The sequence below is a fragment of the Marmota monax genome, unplaced genomic scaffold, assembly GCF_021218885.2.
Source record: "Marmota monax isolate L192 unplaced genomic scaffold, Marmota_monax_Labrador192_F-V1.1 WCK01_AAM20220418_F8-fsc00006, whole genome shotgun sequence".
NCBI lineage: Eukaryota > Metazoa > Chordata > Mammalia > Rodentia > Sciuridae > Marmota > Marmota monax.
The window spans coordinates 20639631-20658852 of NW_026693712.1; the positions used below are offsets into that span (position 1 = coordinate 20639631).

At 38.9% G+C, this 19222-nt stretch overlaps 1 protein-coding gene across 13 annotated transcripts in view; it reads left to right on the plus strand.

Annotated features, from left to right (window-relative positions):
• The first annotated feature begins 3358 nt into the window (after positions 1-3358).
• Fam13b (family with sequence similarity 13 member B) overlaps positions 3359-19222 on the plus strand; it is an 83367-nt gene continuing 67503 nt past the window's right edge. For 8 of the 13 annotated variants that reach the window (XM_046460061.1, XM_058584306.1, XM_046460062.1 and 5 more), the window contains exons 1-2: positions 3360-3661; positions 18692-18858. The gene's annotated coding sequence lies outside the window, so the exon portion shown is untranslated. Of the gene's footprint in view, positions 3662-18691; positions 18859-19222 lie in introns of all 13 variants that reach the window. The other 5 variants (XM_046460060.2, XM_046460063.2, XM_046460064.2 and 2 more) reach the window with 2 other exon arrangements.

Genomic DNA, 19222 nt, shown 5'->3' on the forward strand with positions numbered 1-19222 from the left:
AAATCCGGGAGTATTAAACCATCACCTGGAGGTAAAAGTTAAGAACGTTCTTGCTTTTTTTTCCTTTCCTCTCTCCCCTTCCCTTTGGCTTGTGTTAGCAAGCTGGGAGAGAAGGAGAAAGACTAGGTAAAGTTAGAGAAGACTATGCTCCTGTCTCCAGAACAAGCAGTGAGCCAGTTGTCCTCACCTGGAGAAGAAGGAAAGGTTTCACTCTTCGTGACTCCATGACCATAGAACTTTTTTTTTTTTTAAGCAGGGTTTAAACCCAGGGGCACTTAGTCACTGAGCCACATCCCAAGCCCTTTTTAAAAAAAATTGGTTTTAAAATATATATATATATATATATATATATTTTTTTTTTAAAGAGAGAGAGAGAGAGAATTTTTTAATATTTATTTTTTAGTTTTTGGCGGACACAGCATCTTTGTATGTGGTGCTGAGGATCGAACCTGGGCCGCACGCATGCCAGGCAAGCGCGCTACCGCTTGAGCCACATCCCCAACCCCTAAAAAACATATTTTAGAGACAGGGTCTCACTGAGTTGTTTAGGCCTTGACAAGTTGCTGAGACTGGCTTCCAACTCACCATCCTCCTGCCTCAGCCTCCCGAGCTGTTGGGAGCTTGCTTTGCATTGCCTGGTGACCACAGGACTTTCTATTTTTAGGAGAGACCATAGAACACATGGAATCTACTTGCGTTTTCAACTGGGTGTATGAAAGATCTATTCCCACTGGAATGAGTTTAAAGGGATGACAAGAAATAAAGTTCTTTTTAAAAAATTATACCCCATAAGCCCTATAAAATTGAACATTTTGGTTCTGTATCATCAAGTAGATCTACAAAATCTATCTTCCAAGAACATATATTTGCATTTTGGAGGGGGAAAATGGTCATTGAATCAATTCATTTGTTTTCTGAGAATACATACTTTGGGCTTAAGGCACTTAAATGCAAGGAAATCCTTGCCCTCTGGGAGCTTACATCTTGGGTTTCATGCAAAGTATGTTATGAACTTTAACAGTTATGTCAAAAAGGGACCTATGTTGCTTAAGTGGAGAAGAGTTAGGAGGGTTTTGATTCTAATGATTCACTCACAATTTTTACTTTTTTTTGGTGCTGGGAATTGAACCCAGGGCCTTGGGCATGCTAGGCAAGCACTCTACCACTAAGCCACATCCCTAGCCCTTATAATTATTATTTTTTAAAATTTTTAGTTGTAGTTGGACACAATACCTTGATTTCATTTATTTATTTTTATGTGGTGCTGAGAATTGAACCCAGTGCTTCCCATGTGCTAGATGAGCACTCTTACTGCTAAGCCAAAACCCAAGCCCCTAATTAAGATTTTGAAGCTATCATATTGCCCTCATTCTCCAAGCACAGAGTAAAACTTCTATTTGAGATGTTTAGAGAGAGATACAAGCCAAATGTACAGATTGCATCTTGACTGAGCTACCACGAAACCAGTCCTTAGTGGAGCAGATTTAAAAACTTACATTTCACTTCACTCAAGTTTAATCATGCTCCAAGAAATTCATTTGGATAAAACAACTTCATAATTCAACCCACTGAACAAAAGCCGATTTAGAAATCATGCTGTGAATTTATTCATTGATGAAGATTGTAGAGCTAGCACAATTAGTCCTACTAATGTGCCTTAGACAATCACTTCTCATCAGGTGTCTTGATTTACTTAAGAGAGCCTCTAAGTGATGAAAAGGCTACTTGCTGAAGTTTGGGATCAGAGTGTGGGCCTTTCTATGTTCATAAAGGACATACAAAATTTAAATTTGCTAGGATAAAAATTTCATGAAGGCAGAAATTTTATTTGCTGACATTATCTTAAGAGGCCAGAACACAGAAAGAACTCAGAATTTACATTTATATGTATGCATATACAAATATATACGAGTTATATATGCATATACATACATATCTTTATATATATATATATATATATATATATAGTTATATATATATAGTTATATATAATCTATACACACACACTTTTTTTTTTTCCTTCCCATCTCCCTGTTGCTGAGGATCAAACCCAGGGCCTTTCACATGGTAGTCAAGTGCCCTACCACTGAGGTATATCCCCATCCCCGAATTAAGACTGTTAATTGCCCTGGAAAAAGGTATTTGGACCTGGTCATAAGAATCAGTTACCTCTCTCTTGGACAGAGTGAGAGGCTTGCAACACATTCTTATTCAGATTCTGCTGGTTCTAGACTCTTTGTGGACCCCACCCTTCAGTTATGACAGCATCAATTTGGCATGTGACAATTAGGTTACAGATGATTTAGTCTCTCTGACGAAATTTGGGAGCCACCTTGGTCTCTGTAACACATTTACAGATCATCTCATAGGGTGACTTTTTATTTCTATAAATCTTGTCCCGAGTTCTGTGAGGGTTCTTATTTTATATTTTCCAGCTTACCGACTTGCAGCTCAGGCAGGTAGGGGACAACCGAATTGTGATAGTTCATATTTTTACAGACCCCCAGAGTTCTTTGTGCAGGTGTGGATCTACCCGCCCTCAAGGAGTCCAAAGGCGGAACACTGCGTTTTTCTCAATGGAAGATCTCAAAGCCCTTAACAGACTAAAGCAAAGAAGAGATTGGCTGACTATTCATTTGTTTGTGAGCCTGAGGGAGTTGCAGGGTTGGTCTGGGTGGCTACGTAAGCAAGGACAGACTTTTTTTTTTTTTTTTTTTTTTTGAGACAGGGTCTCACTAAGTTGCTTTGCTAATTTGAATTTGAGATTCTCTACCTCTTTTCGGCCCTGCCTCTGAAGCTCCAGTTTAGTATATGAAGCTCCCTGCGAGCATGCAGCTTTGCAACTTCCACATTCCGGAACCCTCTTGTTAACAGAGCTCTATGATCTCTGTGGAGTCTAGGTCAGGTCTTTGGGTGAACAGGGTGGGGGAGGGCGAGCAAGGCGCAGGTGCAGCCCGATAGTCCCCGTCTAACCCACACAGCTGGGAATGGGAACGTGAGTCACCACTCAGGCCTGCTAGGCAGCTTCCATACTCCTCATCAAGATGAGGGCGCCTCGTACTTTTCTGGCATTCTGAGGGGGGCAAGGTACCCTCGGCAGAGACCAGCCTTACCCTCAGACTTCCGGATTTTCCCTTTATCCCCCTACGTCCCCTTCCCAGTTTCCTTTCTCCTTCCCTCGGTCAGGCACGCGCCTAGCTTCTCACACCCTAACTCAAAAGTTCAAGTGTTGACTGGGGAAGTAACTCAATCCACAAGCCGGCTGACTGCGGCGCTGAGGCCAGGGAGCGTGGGACACTTAGCCGTCCGGGCGGCTCACTCGCCCCGCCCCTCCCACGCACGTCACGTCCGGCCAGGCCCCCGCCCTGCGTTCTCCTCTCGCTCGCCGTTAGGGAGGCTCTGCGCCTCAGCCGCTGCCTCCGTCGCCGCTCCCGCCCCTCCTTTCGCGTCTCCGCCGCTGCCACCGCCGGGGAAATCCGGGGGTTGCTACCGGGCTGGCCCCGTGCCATTGCCGTTGCTTCAGCTTTCCTCCAGCGGCCACCTCAGGAAGAGGCTTGTCGGCCGCGGAGTCACTTGGGGCCTCAGTTCTCGCTCTCTTGCTGTCGCTGCAGGTCCTGGAGAAGCGGCCGCGGCCGGGAAACGGGGCTTCGCGGTTCCAACGGTAGGTAAAAGGGCGGGTATTCGGATCTGCGCATGCGCGGGTCGCCCCTCGCTGCGGCCCTCCTCTCTTTGCCGCCCCCCAGCGCCAAGTCCCACCCGCGCGGGCTCCACTGTGTTGCGTTTTGGTGTACAGAACTGGGGCAGCGCCCTGCAGGTGGGCATTCGGTAGAGAGGACCCCGTTTCTGGTGGAGAAAGAAGAAGGTGGGGCTCCCGGGGGGGGTGTGGCAGTCTTCGATTTTCAGCCGTGGCTGTGCGCGTGAACGTCTGTGCCCCTCACCTCCTAGGTTCCCCAAAGTAGAAGACACAACGCCCCATGTTTGTTTGCTACCCTCCCCTGCCCTTAGGCCCTGCGCCACCTTGGTGCCCACTTCCTTCATGCTGGGCAGTGAAGTTGATGCAGGAAAAAAAAATGTGGTTTATTCCGGGCTCAGCTGCGCCCCTTTTAGAGGTCACGTGAGACCAGTGGTTGTTGACTTCCTTAAATCGCCTAGAGAATATATCCAAAATTGGGCTGTTGGTGCACTGGGGCTTCACGAAGAACGCAGTCTGCAGAAACCAGGCCAGAGGGGTCCCTTTGTAGTAGGGCATTACGTTTCAGATTGGGCGCCTGATTTCCTAGATAAGGTTTATAGGAATTGAATCAGTTGGCACACTTGTCCAGTGAGAAATTGTTAAACATTTTTTTTTGTAATCAATTAAAACCAAATTAATTTACAAAAAACGGTCACATAATTTTATTCGGTTCTCCATTACATTGTCTAAATCAGTGAAACAAAGTTGGACATTTACCATACTTTCAAGGATCTAAGCTAAAAATGGCATCCAAAACCATTGTAATGCTGGGGTGCGTTTGTTTCTAGAAGTAGACTTTTTTTTTGAATTTCGAATTATTTGACTTTCTCCAGCTGAATTCATGTGGGTTTATGTCTTCGTGTCTTAATCTTGAAATACTTGTTTGCCTGGGTTTCTCACAGGTACTCTGTACGTGGTAAATACTCGTTGAATGGAATTGAATAGTCATTTTTTGTATATCCGTTAGGTGCCCTTCTTACTTTCTTAATCTGTGTATTTTTTAATGTTAGGGTAATATTCTCTCCAGTTTAATGTCTTCCCAGTTAGGCATTTGTGTGTCTCAGCTTAAGTCCTTGGAAGATGTAGAAGGGCATATCACAATGGCATAAAATTCTTCATAGGGTGCAGAGACTATTGCATTGTGGTTTTATTAGAATGTCTTTTAAAGACAGAGTGGCTGAAATGAATATAGTGACTTGTGTTTCTCCACCAATAAAATGACAACTACTTTTTTTTTTTTTTTTTTGGTATCAGGGATTGAACCCAGGGGTTAACCACTGAGCACCATCCCCAGCTCTTTTTTTATTTTTTCTTTTAAGACAGGGTCTTGCTAATTTGTTCAGGGCCTGGCTAAATTGCTGAGGCTGGCTTTGAACTTGTGATCCTCTTGCCTCAGCTGAGCCACTGGGTTTAGAGGCATGCACCACTATGCCTGGTGACAACTACTTTTTTTTTTTTTTTTAAATTTTTAATTTATTTTTTAGTTTTTAGCGGACACAACATCTTTGTTTGTATGTGGTGCTGAGGATCGAACCGGGCCACATGCATGCCAGGCGAGCACGCTACGGCTTGAGCCACATCCCCGACAACTACTTTTATTATCATGTGCAAATAACCTTGACCCGTCTGTGCCTGGCTCCCCCAATGTATACCAATTTTAAAGTTGGGGGCTGTTTTGTGTAAATTGCCTTATAAATTGCCAAAGTGTTTTTTTTCTTTCCAGTATTGAGTATTGAACTCAGCAGTACTTTACCACTGAGCCATATCCTCAACAGTTTTTAAAAAATTTGAGTCAGGCTGGCCTTCACCTTGGGATCTTCCTGCCTCAGCCTCCTAAATTGTTGGGATTCCTGGCCTGTGTTAACTATGCCAGGCTAACTTTTAGGACTGGGGATGTGGCTCAGTGGTAGAGGGCTTCTGGTTTCAATCCCCAGTACTAAAAAAACTAAATTTTTTTTCTTTATTTTGTACCAGGATTGAACTCAGCGGCACTCAACCACTGAGCCACATTTCCAACCCTATTTCGTATTTTATTTAGAGACAGGGTCTCATTGAGCTGCTAAGTGCCTTGCCATTGATGTGGCTGACTTTGAACTCATCTCCCCAGCCTCTGGGATTACAGGCCTGTGCCACTGCGCCCTGTTTTAATTTTTTTTTAATGTGTTGCTGGGGATGGAACCCCAGGGCTTTGCATACTTAGGCAAGCCCTCTACCACTGAACTATACCCCATCCAAAATAATTTTTGAAAGAATTGTGGTAAAATAAAACCTAAAACTTTACCATTTATCGTTATTGTCAATCATTTATTGTGATAAAACACACCATACCATAGAATTTACCATTTTAATTCTTCCCCTCCCCAGTACCTGGGATTGAACTCAGGGCCTCACACATGCAAGGCAGGCACACTATCACTGAATTACAACTGCAGCCATGTTTATTTTGAGACAGTGTCTTACTAAGTTGTTTTGGCTTGCCTGAAACCTGTGAACCTCCTGCTTCAGTCTTGCAAGTATCTGGGATTATAGGTGTGTTATATTGCACTTGGCTTAACCATTTTTCAATGTATAATTCAGTGCCATTAAGTACAAAACAATGTGGTATCATATCACCATTTTGTTTTTTCAGTACTGTGGTTTGAACCCAGAGGCACTTTACCACTGAGCTACATTCCTGTCCCTTAAAATTTTTTTTTTTTTTTGAGACAGGGTCTCACTAAGTTGCTTAGAGCCTGCCTGAGTCTCCCAAGTCACTGAGATTATAGGCGTGTGCCATTTTACCCAGCTCCATAAGTTTTTTTATGTAGAAACTCTGTACCCACAGACAGTACTTTCTCATTCCCTCAAAAGTTACCCCTGGTAACCTCTGTTCTATTTTCTTTCTTTGTGAATTTGTCTAGGTTCTGTATGATTTAAAATCATATGATATTTATCCCTTCGTGTTATTTCTCTCTTTTCCTTTTTTTTTTTGAGTGGGAATTGAGTTTAGGGTGGGGTAATCACTGGGAGTCCCCAGCTCTCTTTTGTTGAAACAGGGTCTTGCTAAGTTGCTTAGATCTTGCAAAGTAGTTGCTGAGGCTGGCCTCAAACTTGGGATCCTCTTTCCTCAGCCTCCTGAGTTGCTGGGATTACAGGTTTAGGCAACCATGCCTGGGTCCAGCCCTTTTTAAATACTTATTCAGTGAGACAAGGTCTCACTGAATTGCCAGGGCTGTCCTTGAACTTGTGATCCTCCTTCCTCAGCCTCCCCAAGTCCCTGGGGAATTAGAAGTATGCACCACTGCTCTAAGCATGTTTTTAAGGTTTATTCACTCCCCCCCCCCCCCCCCTTTGGGCATGATAACCATACAGTCTACCACTGAAGTATAGGCCCAGCCCAGGCGGCCTGCCTCCACTTAAAATTGAACCCAGGGCCTCACATATGCCAGCCTCAGCAACTACCAAATGCTATATCACTGAGCTACAGAGGTATATTCCCAGACAGGCAGACAGGTTCATCTGTGTTTAAGTGTGTGTCAGAGTTTCCTTTTATCGTAAGGCTGAATAATTATTGTGTGTATGTATCACATTTTGTTTATCCATTCATCTGTTGGTGGATATTTGGGTGGAAATTGGTAATTGTGAATAATGTTACTGTCAGAATGGATATATGGATAACTTTTCAAGTTTCCGCTGTCAGTTCTTATATACACAGAATTGGAATTACTGGATCATGTGATAATTTTTATATTAAATATTGTTAAATTTATGTTGAGGGACTACTCTAAGCAAAAATAACCAAAACGGTTTTGACACCATTATGAAGGCACAAATAACTGGGACAGAAGCAAACCTCAAACAGATCAGCAAGCTTTCCTTTATTCTGCAGCGGAGTCAGTCAGTCAGGCACTGGAGAGGCTCACTTTCTAGGTAGAAAAATAGCCCTAGATTACAGGAGAGGTCTGAGGTTATATAGGTTACACACTGGGAGATGACTTAACCATTGAAGACTTTTAACAGAACATATCAATATGGGCACTCAGGAAACAGGTTGTGAGAATTTGAAATTTATTTTTATGGGCAAGAATAGAGGGTCCAGAGTTCAGCATTCAGTGTTTATCTCTTTCCCTCCAGGGTCTATTGTATTGTCACTGGGAAAGGATTTATTTGGGGAAGGATCAATGTTTTAGCTCCTTTTCAGAGACTCTCCTTTTTAGGCTTAATGGATATCTCTTTCCCAGGGATTGTCTTGTCACTGGGAAAGGACCGATGTTATCAGTGTGTTGCTTTCTTCCTCCTTCCCTCTTCCCAGGCCACACTGTTTTGGGGGTTGTCATTTCCATATCCTTCAACTACTGTACCATTTTTCAAAGTGACAGGACTATTTTTTATTCCCACCAACAAAAGCTTGACAGCTGCTACTTTGTTAATTAGTTTATTTATAATCCTGTTGGTTGTAAACTTGAATCTCCCACCCCCATCCTGCCCGAGTACTGGAGATTGAACCCAGACACTTGTGTTAGTGTGCTACATCCCCAGTATCTTTTACTTTGAAACAGAGTCTTGCTAAGTTGCCCACATGGCCTTGAACTTGTGATCCTTGTTCTTCCGGCCTTCCTAGTTGTCCTCACCAGTGTTTGGCTCTGGTAGTTTTGATTCGCATTTCCCTAAAGGCTAGTGGTGGGCATCTTTTTATGTGCATATCAATTACATATATATCCTCTTTGGAGAAGTGTCAATTCAGGTATTTTTGTTCAATTTTGAATTGGTTCATTTCATAGTTGTTGAGTTGTAGGTGTAGCTAGTCTTTTTTTTTTTTTTTTTGTGCAGTCCTGGGGATTGAATCCAGAGGTACTCCACTCTGAGCTATATCCCCAACCCTTTCAAAAATTATTTTTACTATTAGTGTTGTTATTATTATGGTAATGGGGATTTAACCCTGAGCTACATCTCCAGATCTTTTATTTTTTTGAGTCAGGGTCTTGCTGAGTTGCTTAGTGCCTCACTAAGTCACTAAGGGCTTCTCTTGCTGAGGCTGGCCTTGAAATTGTGATCCTCCTGTCTCGGCTCCCAAGTTGCTGGGATTGCAGGCATATGCCACCCTGCCTAGCAAGTTTTTTTTTTTGTTGTTCTAATTAGTTATACATGACAGTAGAATGCATTTTGACACATCACACATAAATGGAGTATAACTTCTCATTCTTCTGGTTGTACATGATGTAGAGTTACACAGGTTGTGTAATCATATATGCACATAGGGTAGTAATGTCCAATTCATTCTATTATCCTTCCTATCCACATGCTCCCTCCCTTCCCCTCACTCCCCTCTGTCTAAACCAAAGTACCTCTGTTCTTCCCTAGCTGCCCCCCCATTATGAATTAGCATCTGCATATCAGAGAAAACATTTGGCCCTTAGTTTTTTAAAATTATTACTATATATTTTTAGTTGTAGATGGACTCAATACCTTTATTTATTTATTTATTTAATTTATTTTTATGTGGTGCTAAGGATCATACCCAGTGCCTCACACATGCTAGCCAAGTACTCTACCACTGAGCTACACCCCAGCCCCTGACCCTTAGTTCTTTGGGTTTGGCTTATTTCACTTAGCATGATATTTCTCAGCTCCATCCATTTACTGGCAAATGGCACAATTTCATTCTTCTTTAAGACTGAGTAATATTCTATTGTGTATATATACTACACTTTCTTTATCTATTCATCTGTTGAAGGGCACCTAGGTTGGTTCCATAGTTTCATAGCTATTGTGAGCTGAGCTGCTATAAACATTGATGTGGCTGAGTCACTGTAGTATGCTGATTTTGAGTCCTTTGGGTGTAAACTGAGGAGTGGGATAGCTGGGTTAAATGGTGGTTCCATTCCAAGTTTTGTGAGGAATCTCCATACTGCTTTCCACAATGGTTGCACCAATTTGCAGTCCTTTTGAGTGTACTTTTTCCCCCACATCCTAACCAACATTTATCGTTTAGATTGTATTCTTGGTAATTGCCATTCTTCTGACTGGAGTGAGATGAAATCTTAGTGTGGTTTTGATTTGCATTTCTCTGATTGCTAATTGTTCAATTGAAAAATTGAACAGTTTTTCATATATTTGTTGATCAATTGTATTTCTTCTTTTAAGTGTCTGTTCAGTTCCTTAGCCCATTTATTGACTAGGTTATTTGTTTTTTTGGTGTTAAGTTTTTTGAATTCTTTATATGTCTTGGCGATTAATGGTCTATGTGTTAAAGATTTTCTCCCATTCTGTAGGTTCTGTCTCCACATTATTGTTTCCTTGGCTGAGAAGAAGCTTTTTAGTTTGATTACATCCCATTTATTCCTGTTTTTACTTCTTGTGCTTTGGGAGTCTTGTTAAGGAAGGCAGTTCCTAAACCAACATGGTGGCGATTTGGGCCTCCCTTTTCTTCTATTAGGCACAAGGTCTCTGTTCTAGTGCCTAAGTCTTTAATCCACTTTGAGTTTTGTGCAGGGTAAGAGGGGTTTAATTTCATTTTGCTCCTTATGGATTTCCAGTTTTCCCAGCACCATTTTTTGAAGAGGCTACCTTTTCTTCTATGAATGTTTTTGCTTTTGTCTAGTATGAGATAACTATATTTATGTGTTTGTCTCCGTGTTTTCTATTCTGTACCATTGGTCTATGTGTCTATTTTGATGCCAATGCCATGCAGTTTTTGTTACTATGGCTATGTAATATAGTTTGAGGTCTGATATTGTGATGTCTCCTGATTCACTTTTCTTGCTTAAAGGTTACTTTGGCTATTCTGGATCTCTTATTTTTCCAGATGAATTTCATGACTCTGGCAAGTCTGTAAAGTTATATTTTATATGAGTTGAATATTTTATTCAAAAGCCTAACATTTCTGAAAATGGATATAAATCTTGAGGGGGGTAGGGATTGAGTTCAGGGGCACTGTACCACTGAACTACATCTACAACCCTTTGTATTTCTTTTTTTTTTCTTTTAAAATTTTTATATATATTTTTAGTTGTTGATGGGCTTTATTTTATACATTCATTTATATGTGCTACTGAGAACTAAACCCAGTGCCTCACACATGCTGGGCAAGCACTTTAACACTGAGCCACAACCCCAACCCCACTTTGTATTTCTTATTTTGAGAACAGGGTCTTGCTAAATTTCAGGGGCTGGCCTTGAATTTGGGATTCTCCTGCCTCAGCCTCCTGAGTAGCTAGAATTATAGGCTTGAGTATCAGCCTGGCAATCATGGTGTTTTTTATTTTTTAAAGGGTCAGTAGTTGTGTTGATACATGAAGAGCTAATTTAGCATATAATTCTTTTTGACTTAAATAGAAAATCATGCTGAATTAGTGGATTAGTGACACCATAAGGCATATAAAGGAAGGGAACCCATTGGGAGCCATCTTGCTCTAGCACATTGCAATCTAATCCTTCCCAACACACACAAGATAACTCTTTAAGTAAGAAGACAAGACTTTTAATCGCCACCTTTCCTCATATCTTCATGAGTAGTATTAAGTAGAATGTGGTGGCACATGCCTATAATCTCAGTGACCTGGGAGGCTGAGGTAGGAGGGTTGCAGGTTCCAGGCCAGCCTTAGAAATTTGGTGAAGCTGTAAACAACTATATGAGGCCCTGTCTCAAAATAAAAAGATCTGGGGATGTAACTCAGTGGGAAAGCACCCTGGTTCAATCCCTGATATTGGGGGAAAACAAAACAAAACACAACAGTATTAAACATTTCCTCATTCTTCTAGCACTCTTTCCTGTCTTCCCTGCATCTGCCTGCAACATAATGATACGTGAACCATGTAGAACTCTACATCTGTCTATTGGCAAATATCTCAAGAGGTCACTTTTTAAAATTTATTTATTTTAGTTGTTGATGGATCTTCATTTTATTTATTTATTTATATGCGGTGCTGAGAATTGAACCTAGTGCCTCACACATGCTAGGCAAGTGCTGTGCCACTGAGCCACAGTGCCAGCCCATCAAAAGGTCATTCTTTGGGGGAACTTTCTTTGGATGGTTTTGGAGACCAAATCTATAGGTGTTCTACAGTCTCCTTAGGATTGTGAATGGTTTCTAAGTGGATATGTAAATAAAATTTTGCCTTTATTGTAGTTCTCATTCTAAATATTCTGGTTTCTTAAGATGTAAACTGACTTTCATTAGAAGGATTTTCAGAGGAAAAAAAGAAGGAAAGATTTGCAGATAGATCCAGGGACAATTTCTAGCATTTTTACAAATTCTGAAGTTTAGATGTGTGATTTTTTTTTGTTTGTTTGTTTACAATACTTTTATTTTTATTTTTAGTATACATAAAAGGGGAATAGTAATAGTGCCTGCTTCACAACATTGTTCTAGTTACAAGAAATAGCTTGTTAGGTGCTTGTAGAGATTCTCTAAGTAATAATTGCTTTACCATAGTTTTTGTTTTTGTTTTTGTGATCTTGGGGATTGAACCCAGGGATTAGAGCATGTTAAGTGCTCTGCCACTGAGCTGCATCCCCAGTTGTCTTCCTTCCTTGATTTATCTCTGGTTATTGCTGGAAGTAGATTTGGCACCATTTTTTTGATATTTTATTCAATTTTTAAAAATTTGAAATGTCTCTGCTTGTAAATCTTTTTTAAAAATATTTTTTAATTAGATGGATGCAATACCTTTATTTTATTATGTTTATGTGTTGCTGAGATCGAACCCAGTGCCTCACATGTGCAAGTGCTTTACCACTGAGCTACACCACCAGCCCTCTGCTTGTAAATCTTATTTTTGGTGTAGCCAGTATTTATTTCCTTCTCATTTATGTCTTTATTCAGTATATATTTTGAAAACTAAATTATGTGCCAGGCATTGTTCAATGTACAGATTGGAAAGCCTCAATCAAGGCCTCTGGGGATACAAAGATGAAATGACAGGGTCCCTGCCTTCAAGGATCTTTTATGAGAGACATGTTTTTAAATTCTATGGTATAATTGCTGAAAAAGTAAGAGTACATGTTAGCAATACAGGAGAGAACTCTCTGCCTCAGGAAATCAGGGATTTGCCTGACAAGAGAATTTGAAGTTTTGACTGGAAGATCTGAAGAAGTTTGGTGAACAAGACTGGGATGATCATGGTATTATGTAAGGGCTCCAAGCACAGAAAAATGGTAATGTTCAAAGTCTGGGAAGTATGAAATGTGAGCCTATGAACTTCAAGTAGTTAAATATTGCTAGAAAGAAGAGGGAGCTAGAGAAATGGCAAGAAAGGAGATTTTACTGGTAATTGAAGCACTTGTAGGTCATGCAATGCAATTTAGAGTTTATCTTGTATGCTGTAGTTTCTCAAAACTTTGTGTGCATCACAATCACCTTCAAAAACTTGTTAAATATACAGAGGCACAGGCCAGGCTTTCATGGATGCTGCATTTTGATTGAGGCCTTCCAGTCTGTACATTGAATAGATCCCTTTTCATCCCCAGATGGTTCTGATAAACACTGAATTTGGACGTCAATATTCGAGGTTACTGGTCTTTTGAGGTACTGGGGACTGGGGTTGTGGCTCAGCAGTAGAGTGCTCACCTATGCATGAGGCACTGGGGGTTTGATCTTCAGCACCTCATAAAGTCAAATGAAGACATTGTGCCCCCCTACAGCTAAAAATAAATAAATAAATAAGACATTGTGTCTACCTATAACTAAAAATAAAGAAATGAACAAATAATGATGCTTCTATTTACTTTTTTTTTTTTTTTTTTTAAAGAGAGAAAGAGAGGGAGAGAGAGAATATTTTATTTTTTAGTTATCGGCGGACACGACATCTTTGTTTGTATGTGGTGCTGAGGATCGAACCCGGGCTGCACACATGCCAGGCGAGCGCGCTACCTCTTGAGCCACATCCCCAGCCCCTCTATTTAGTTTTAATAAATGTTAATAATGTTTAAATAATTAATAATTTTTAAATGTTTAATGTTTTTAAAATGTTAATTTTTATGTGTGCTTATTATGTATGTAATACATATTACTGTATTGTTTTGTTTTACTTTAAAAACAATTTTTTTTTTTGTACTAGGAATCGAAACCAGGGTTGGTTTACCACTGAGCTCCACATCTTTTTACTTTTTATTTTGAGATGGGGTCTTGCTAAGTTGTTGAGGCTGGTTTTGATCTTGCAATCCTCTTGCCTCAGCCTCCTGAGTCTCTGGGTTTACAGATGTGTGCCACCATGAGCCTGGCTCGCACTTTTTAGAAATATACATAGATTCATGGAGACATGCTCATAATTTTTAAAAAATTTGAAATTAAGAAATTTATTATTAAAACAAATTCTGTCAATAACAAAATAAGAAATAATACACCTGAAACCAAAATAAATAAAATTAAAACTTTATTGGGACTAAGAATGTTTACCAATAAATTGCACTATTAAACTTGTTAATTTTCCTTATACCAGAAAATCCCCTGATGAAACAGACCTGGTGTATGCACAGAACTAAACCTTAAAGGAGGCTTGATATAGTTAAAATGAATAGCACCAACTTAACAAACATTTTAGGATCCTAGTATAAGAATTTGATTTATATAGAACTAACAAAACAGATATGGACTTCTCGTGGAATTTTGTAGTATTAGAAGCAGAAAATGAGTGTGAGGCCTATAATATAATAATTGGTAAAACGAGATGGGATGGTTATATGCCAAAATTAGCATAAAAACTTTTGAGAATTTAACATTTCTGTACTTCTGTTTTTTGAAATTATTATATTGAGCCGGGCATGGTGTTGAATGCTGAAATTCCCTTGGCTTGGGAGACTGAGGCAGGAGGATCATGAGTTCAGAGCCAGCCTCAATTAACAGTGAGGTGCTAATAAGCACCTCAGTGAGACCCTGTCTCTAAATAAAAATACAAAATAGGCCTGGGGATGTGGCTCAGCAGTTGATTACCCCTGAGTTCAATCCCCAGCACCAAAAAAAACCCCAAAAAACAAAAAACATGTATTCCCGTTGATAATAAAGACATAGGAAAGAAAATCATAAATTTTGGAGGTTTTTTTTTTTTTTTTTTTGTACTGAGGATTGAACATAGGGCCTCCTAACCACTACGCCACATCTTCAGCCCTTTTTATAGTTTTTTTTTTAAATTTCGAAACAAGATCTTGCTAATAAGTTGTTTAGGGCCTTACTAAGTTGCAGAGGCTGGCTTTGAACTTGCAATCTTCCTGCCTTAGGCTCTCATGCCACTGGGATTACAAGTATGCACATTACATCTGGTAAATTTTGGAGTTTTAATGCCTTTATATGAATTTCTGTTTTTGGTAGTTAGCATAAAGTCTGAAAATACATGATATTTAATAAATGTTTTTGTTAGTGATCAAGATACAATGCAATTTGTAGCTTTAGAATTTGTACAGAAATTAAGTTGAAGAGACTGTTAGTGAAACACTAGCAGATATATTTTTTGAAAGATTCAATAATTATGTTTTCTTTCTTTTTTAATTAGATCTTTATGGCTATACATAGTAGTTGGGTTCATCCCGACAAACTCAGGCATGCATGGACATTGATTTCAGTCCATGATCTCCCCTTTCCCTCCCATCCTCCCCACTCTATCCTCATACTTTTCTTCCTGATTTGGAGTCCAGAGCTTTACAGTGGGAAAAAATTGGGGAATATTGAGCAGAAGAATGTAGATTAGATTTCAGTGTTAATGACATCAGTTAGGAGACATGAGAGGATTTAGGCACTGAGGATTTTATCCACTTTTGTGACTATTTTGTTTTGATTTAAATTGCCTTAAATTATGACTGGAGGTTATAAAATAATTAACTGTGGCCATGAAACCCTTGAAAGTGTCTCAAAACTTAGCCACATAATCTAGCAATAGATTATCTCCAGGTGAAACTAATTTTTGTTTGACTGCTTTGAATAAGAACGGGATAATGAACTGTCTACATGAAATGCTTTACATTTAGTGGTATAACTAACACCATGATTTGGCAAATGTTGTCCTACAAAATATGCTTGATTCCATTGTTCATTATAGTTTTGTGGAATCCCCATGGAGGATTATTCCTGTAAGTAATATGTTAAAATGCATACAGGTAAACAGATTCTTAGGATAAGTATACCTGATATTTCCTCATTGTTGAAATAAATAGTTTACATTTTTTGTTTTGTTGTTTAAAGCAGAGAAATCTCCAGTTTTTTGAATAGTAGAGCCCTCTATTACTTTCCAGTTCTGAGTTCTGTGTTAGTATGTGATAAATTACTTAACAAAGTCAGTGTGAATTTAATAAATAAATTACTTAACAGTCAGTATGATTAAATAATAGATTCAAATGACTGTTTTCTAATCTAAGTAGCATCTGTGAACTTCAGACAAATAAGTGTATGTGTGGGTTGGGGAGGTAGGTAGCTCCGTGGCAGAGCGCTTCCCTAGCATTTCTTAGATCCCCAGCACTGCCAAAAAAAAAAAAAAGTGTACATGCAGTTGACATTTGCTTAGCCTTTGTATAAAATATCTCAAGACAACTTACGCTTTTATTAGTTTCTCAGGCCAGGAGAAACTGGCTGTTCTCTGTCTTTTGAGAATTTAATAATGTGATTTAGACGTTGCATTAGTTTTCAGGGTTTTCTTGACAAATCACTACAACTAGATGCCTCTAAAATGACTGATTTTTAACATATGGTTTAACATATTGGTTACATTTGTAATACCATCCTTGTTTAGTTTGAGTGAAAGAGGTGTTTGTTCCTTATCTACAATGATTTTTTTTTTTTTTTTTAATTTTAGAGCTATGCTAGTGAAAAGCTGAATGAATAGAGCAGGGATAAATTTTAGTTTTTCATAGTTTTGATTAAATTATGTAGAGTTAGACATAGCAATGTTCTACAAACTTAAATCTCTATTCTCAATATTTATCATTTTTATTGAGACCCACCTCCTAGTTTTTCTATCTTTGTGTACCAGTGAGTAGCCGTTTTAGTAATATATACAACTTCTTATTTAAAAAAAATTTTTTTTTTAGTTGTTGGACCTTTGTTTTATTCATTTATTTATATGCAGTGCTGAGAATCTAACCCAGTGCCTCGCACATTCTAAGCAAGTGCTCTACCACTGAATCACACACAACCCCAGCCCTACAACTTATTTTGACAGAAATTAAAAAAGTTTGTGGGGGCTGGAGATGTGGCTCAAGCGGTAGCGCGCTCGCCTGGCATGCGTGCGGCCCGGGTTCGATCCTCAGCACCACATACAAACAAAGATGTTGTGTCCGCCAAATACTAAAAAATAAATATTAAAAAAAAAAAATTTGTGTGTATATATATATATATGTACACACACACACATATTTATATATTTATATATGTGTGTGTATATATATGTATACACACACACACACACACACATATTTTTTTTTTTGCTGAGCATTGAACCCAGGGCCTTGCCTTCATGTGGTAAGTGTGCTCTCTACCACTGAGCCTATACCCCCAACTAACAGGATCTTCTAATGAGTCTTTATTTCATTTCTCATTGCAAAATCCTCCTTTTCTTTATGTTATATAGGTATCAATCTGACTTTTAATGTAAGTTTGTTAAATAAGTTCTTAAGGAAAACTTTTCTAAAGGATCTTTAATATAACTTAACTTTGAAGTTGTTTTTTAGATGAATAGATACGTAGATGAACTAACTACATATTTTAGCAGGAATTTCAGGCTGTTTTGGAAGTAATCATCTACTAAAGAGATTGGTTGGGGGAGTGTGGTTTTCCTTCCCCTCAAGTTTTGGTGTTCCTCACCAAGGGATATACCGCTAATAAGACTTCGAAAACTACACTGAATGATACTACTCTTCTACTTACCTGAATCTTAGGCAGAGTGGTTGCAGTGTAGTTTACAAAGCTTATTAAAGGATTTGTCTGTAGAATTTACAGAGGTTGATCAGACTAAACATTAAACACATTGCTAAACAAGTTTTTCCTCCTTTAGCCTATTTATGAGCATTTAGCATTATGCAAAGAAGACTGATTCTGTAGTACACACATATATAATTTACATAAATATATATATATATATAATTTTTGGGTTTTGGTACTGAGGATTGAACTTGACACTTTACCACTGAGCTATGGCCCCAGCCCTTTTTATTTTATTTTATTTATTTTTAAAATTTTGAGATGGGGTCTCACTAACTTGCTGAGGGCCTCACTAAATTGCTGAGGCTGTCTTTGAATCTGCAATTCTCCTTCCTCAGGCTCCTGAGTTGCTGGGATTATAGGTGCATGCCTAGCTCTCTACTACTTGCATGTATTATCTTAGTTTAATTTAATAGCCATGAAGGTATTTTATTTTATACAAGGAAACCTAGGCATAAAGACATGGAAGTTGTTTGTGGTGTGCTATATCTATAAAATGGTGGGTTTGGTAGTCAAATATCATAACAGAATTTTTCTGGTCCTCCCTTCCTCTTTATGATTCATTCTTTCATTTGTGCACGTTATAGAACCTCGGGTCTTGATGCATACTAGACAAGGCAGTCTTTCACTGAGCTATACCCCAGCCCTCTGTTCTTTCTGCTATTTTCCCATATGTACTCTTGGGTCTCTAAATCAGAAAGCTCAGATAGCCACTATTGTGTTGATTCTTCAATCTTCTGGAAATAGTACTGAGTAGATGAGGAATTAAGGAATGGGTTAGGGTGTTTGTGTCTAAATGAAGCGTCCATTGGAAAAAATGGATCAGTTGGTGCAATCTCTGTCAAAGATTCTCCCTTGCAATTCCTTTATTTATTCATCTTTATCAGAAAGATACTTATCCAGTTTAGCTATCATAATTTGAAACCTTTGCAAAATTTTGCCTTTTAAGTAGATTACACATTTTTTCAGGCCTTTCAGAATTAGTACCCTCCTAAATGATAGACTTTACTGCTTATTGTAGTCTCTCTTTACAGCTAAAAATGTGGGAAATTGAAATAATTGTTTTTCTTTCTAGATTAACTGCTGAAGTACTGATCGAGTTCTGCGTTTCTTCAATGAGGAACTACAGGCTGATCTTCTGCCATAATCTTAAACAACCATAAATGACAAAAGAATGCTTGCTCAGTGAGGGTAGCTGGTGCAGAAGCAATTTTTTAACCTTAGGTGTTTAAGTACTCAAAGGTAAGTTTTAAAATGGTACCATCTCATGCTCTATAAATTCAGAGATTTTAGAAGTTTGCCCTCTATAGCTGCCATTTTTTTAATAGTATCAGTTTGTCTTGTAGCTGCTATAAGGAGTGTTGAAGAATGGTTGCTGCTTGTCCAAAACTATGTAAATTTATGTCTTTTTCTTGTCCCTAAATGAATTTCTACTGTAACTATGAATTGGCTGGGTTGTTTCCTAATCATGTTGTAATCTTCTCTTGATGTAGGAGTATACAGTTGATCCAGTGGTGAACTTTAGAATCTTGAGAAGATACATATTTGTTATCTATAGTGTCTTTTTTCATTGTAAAAAGGTCTTTTAAAATTCTCCTTTCCTACA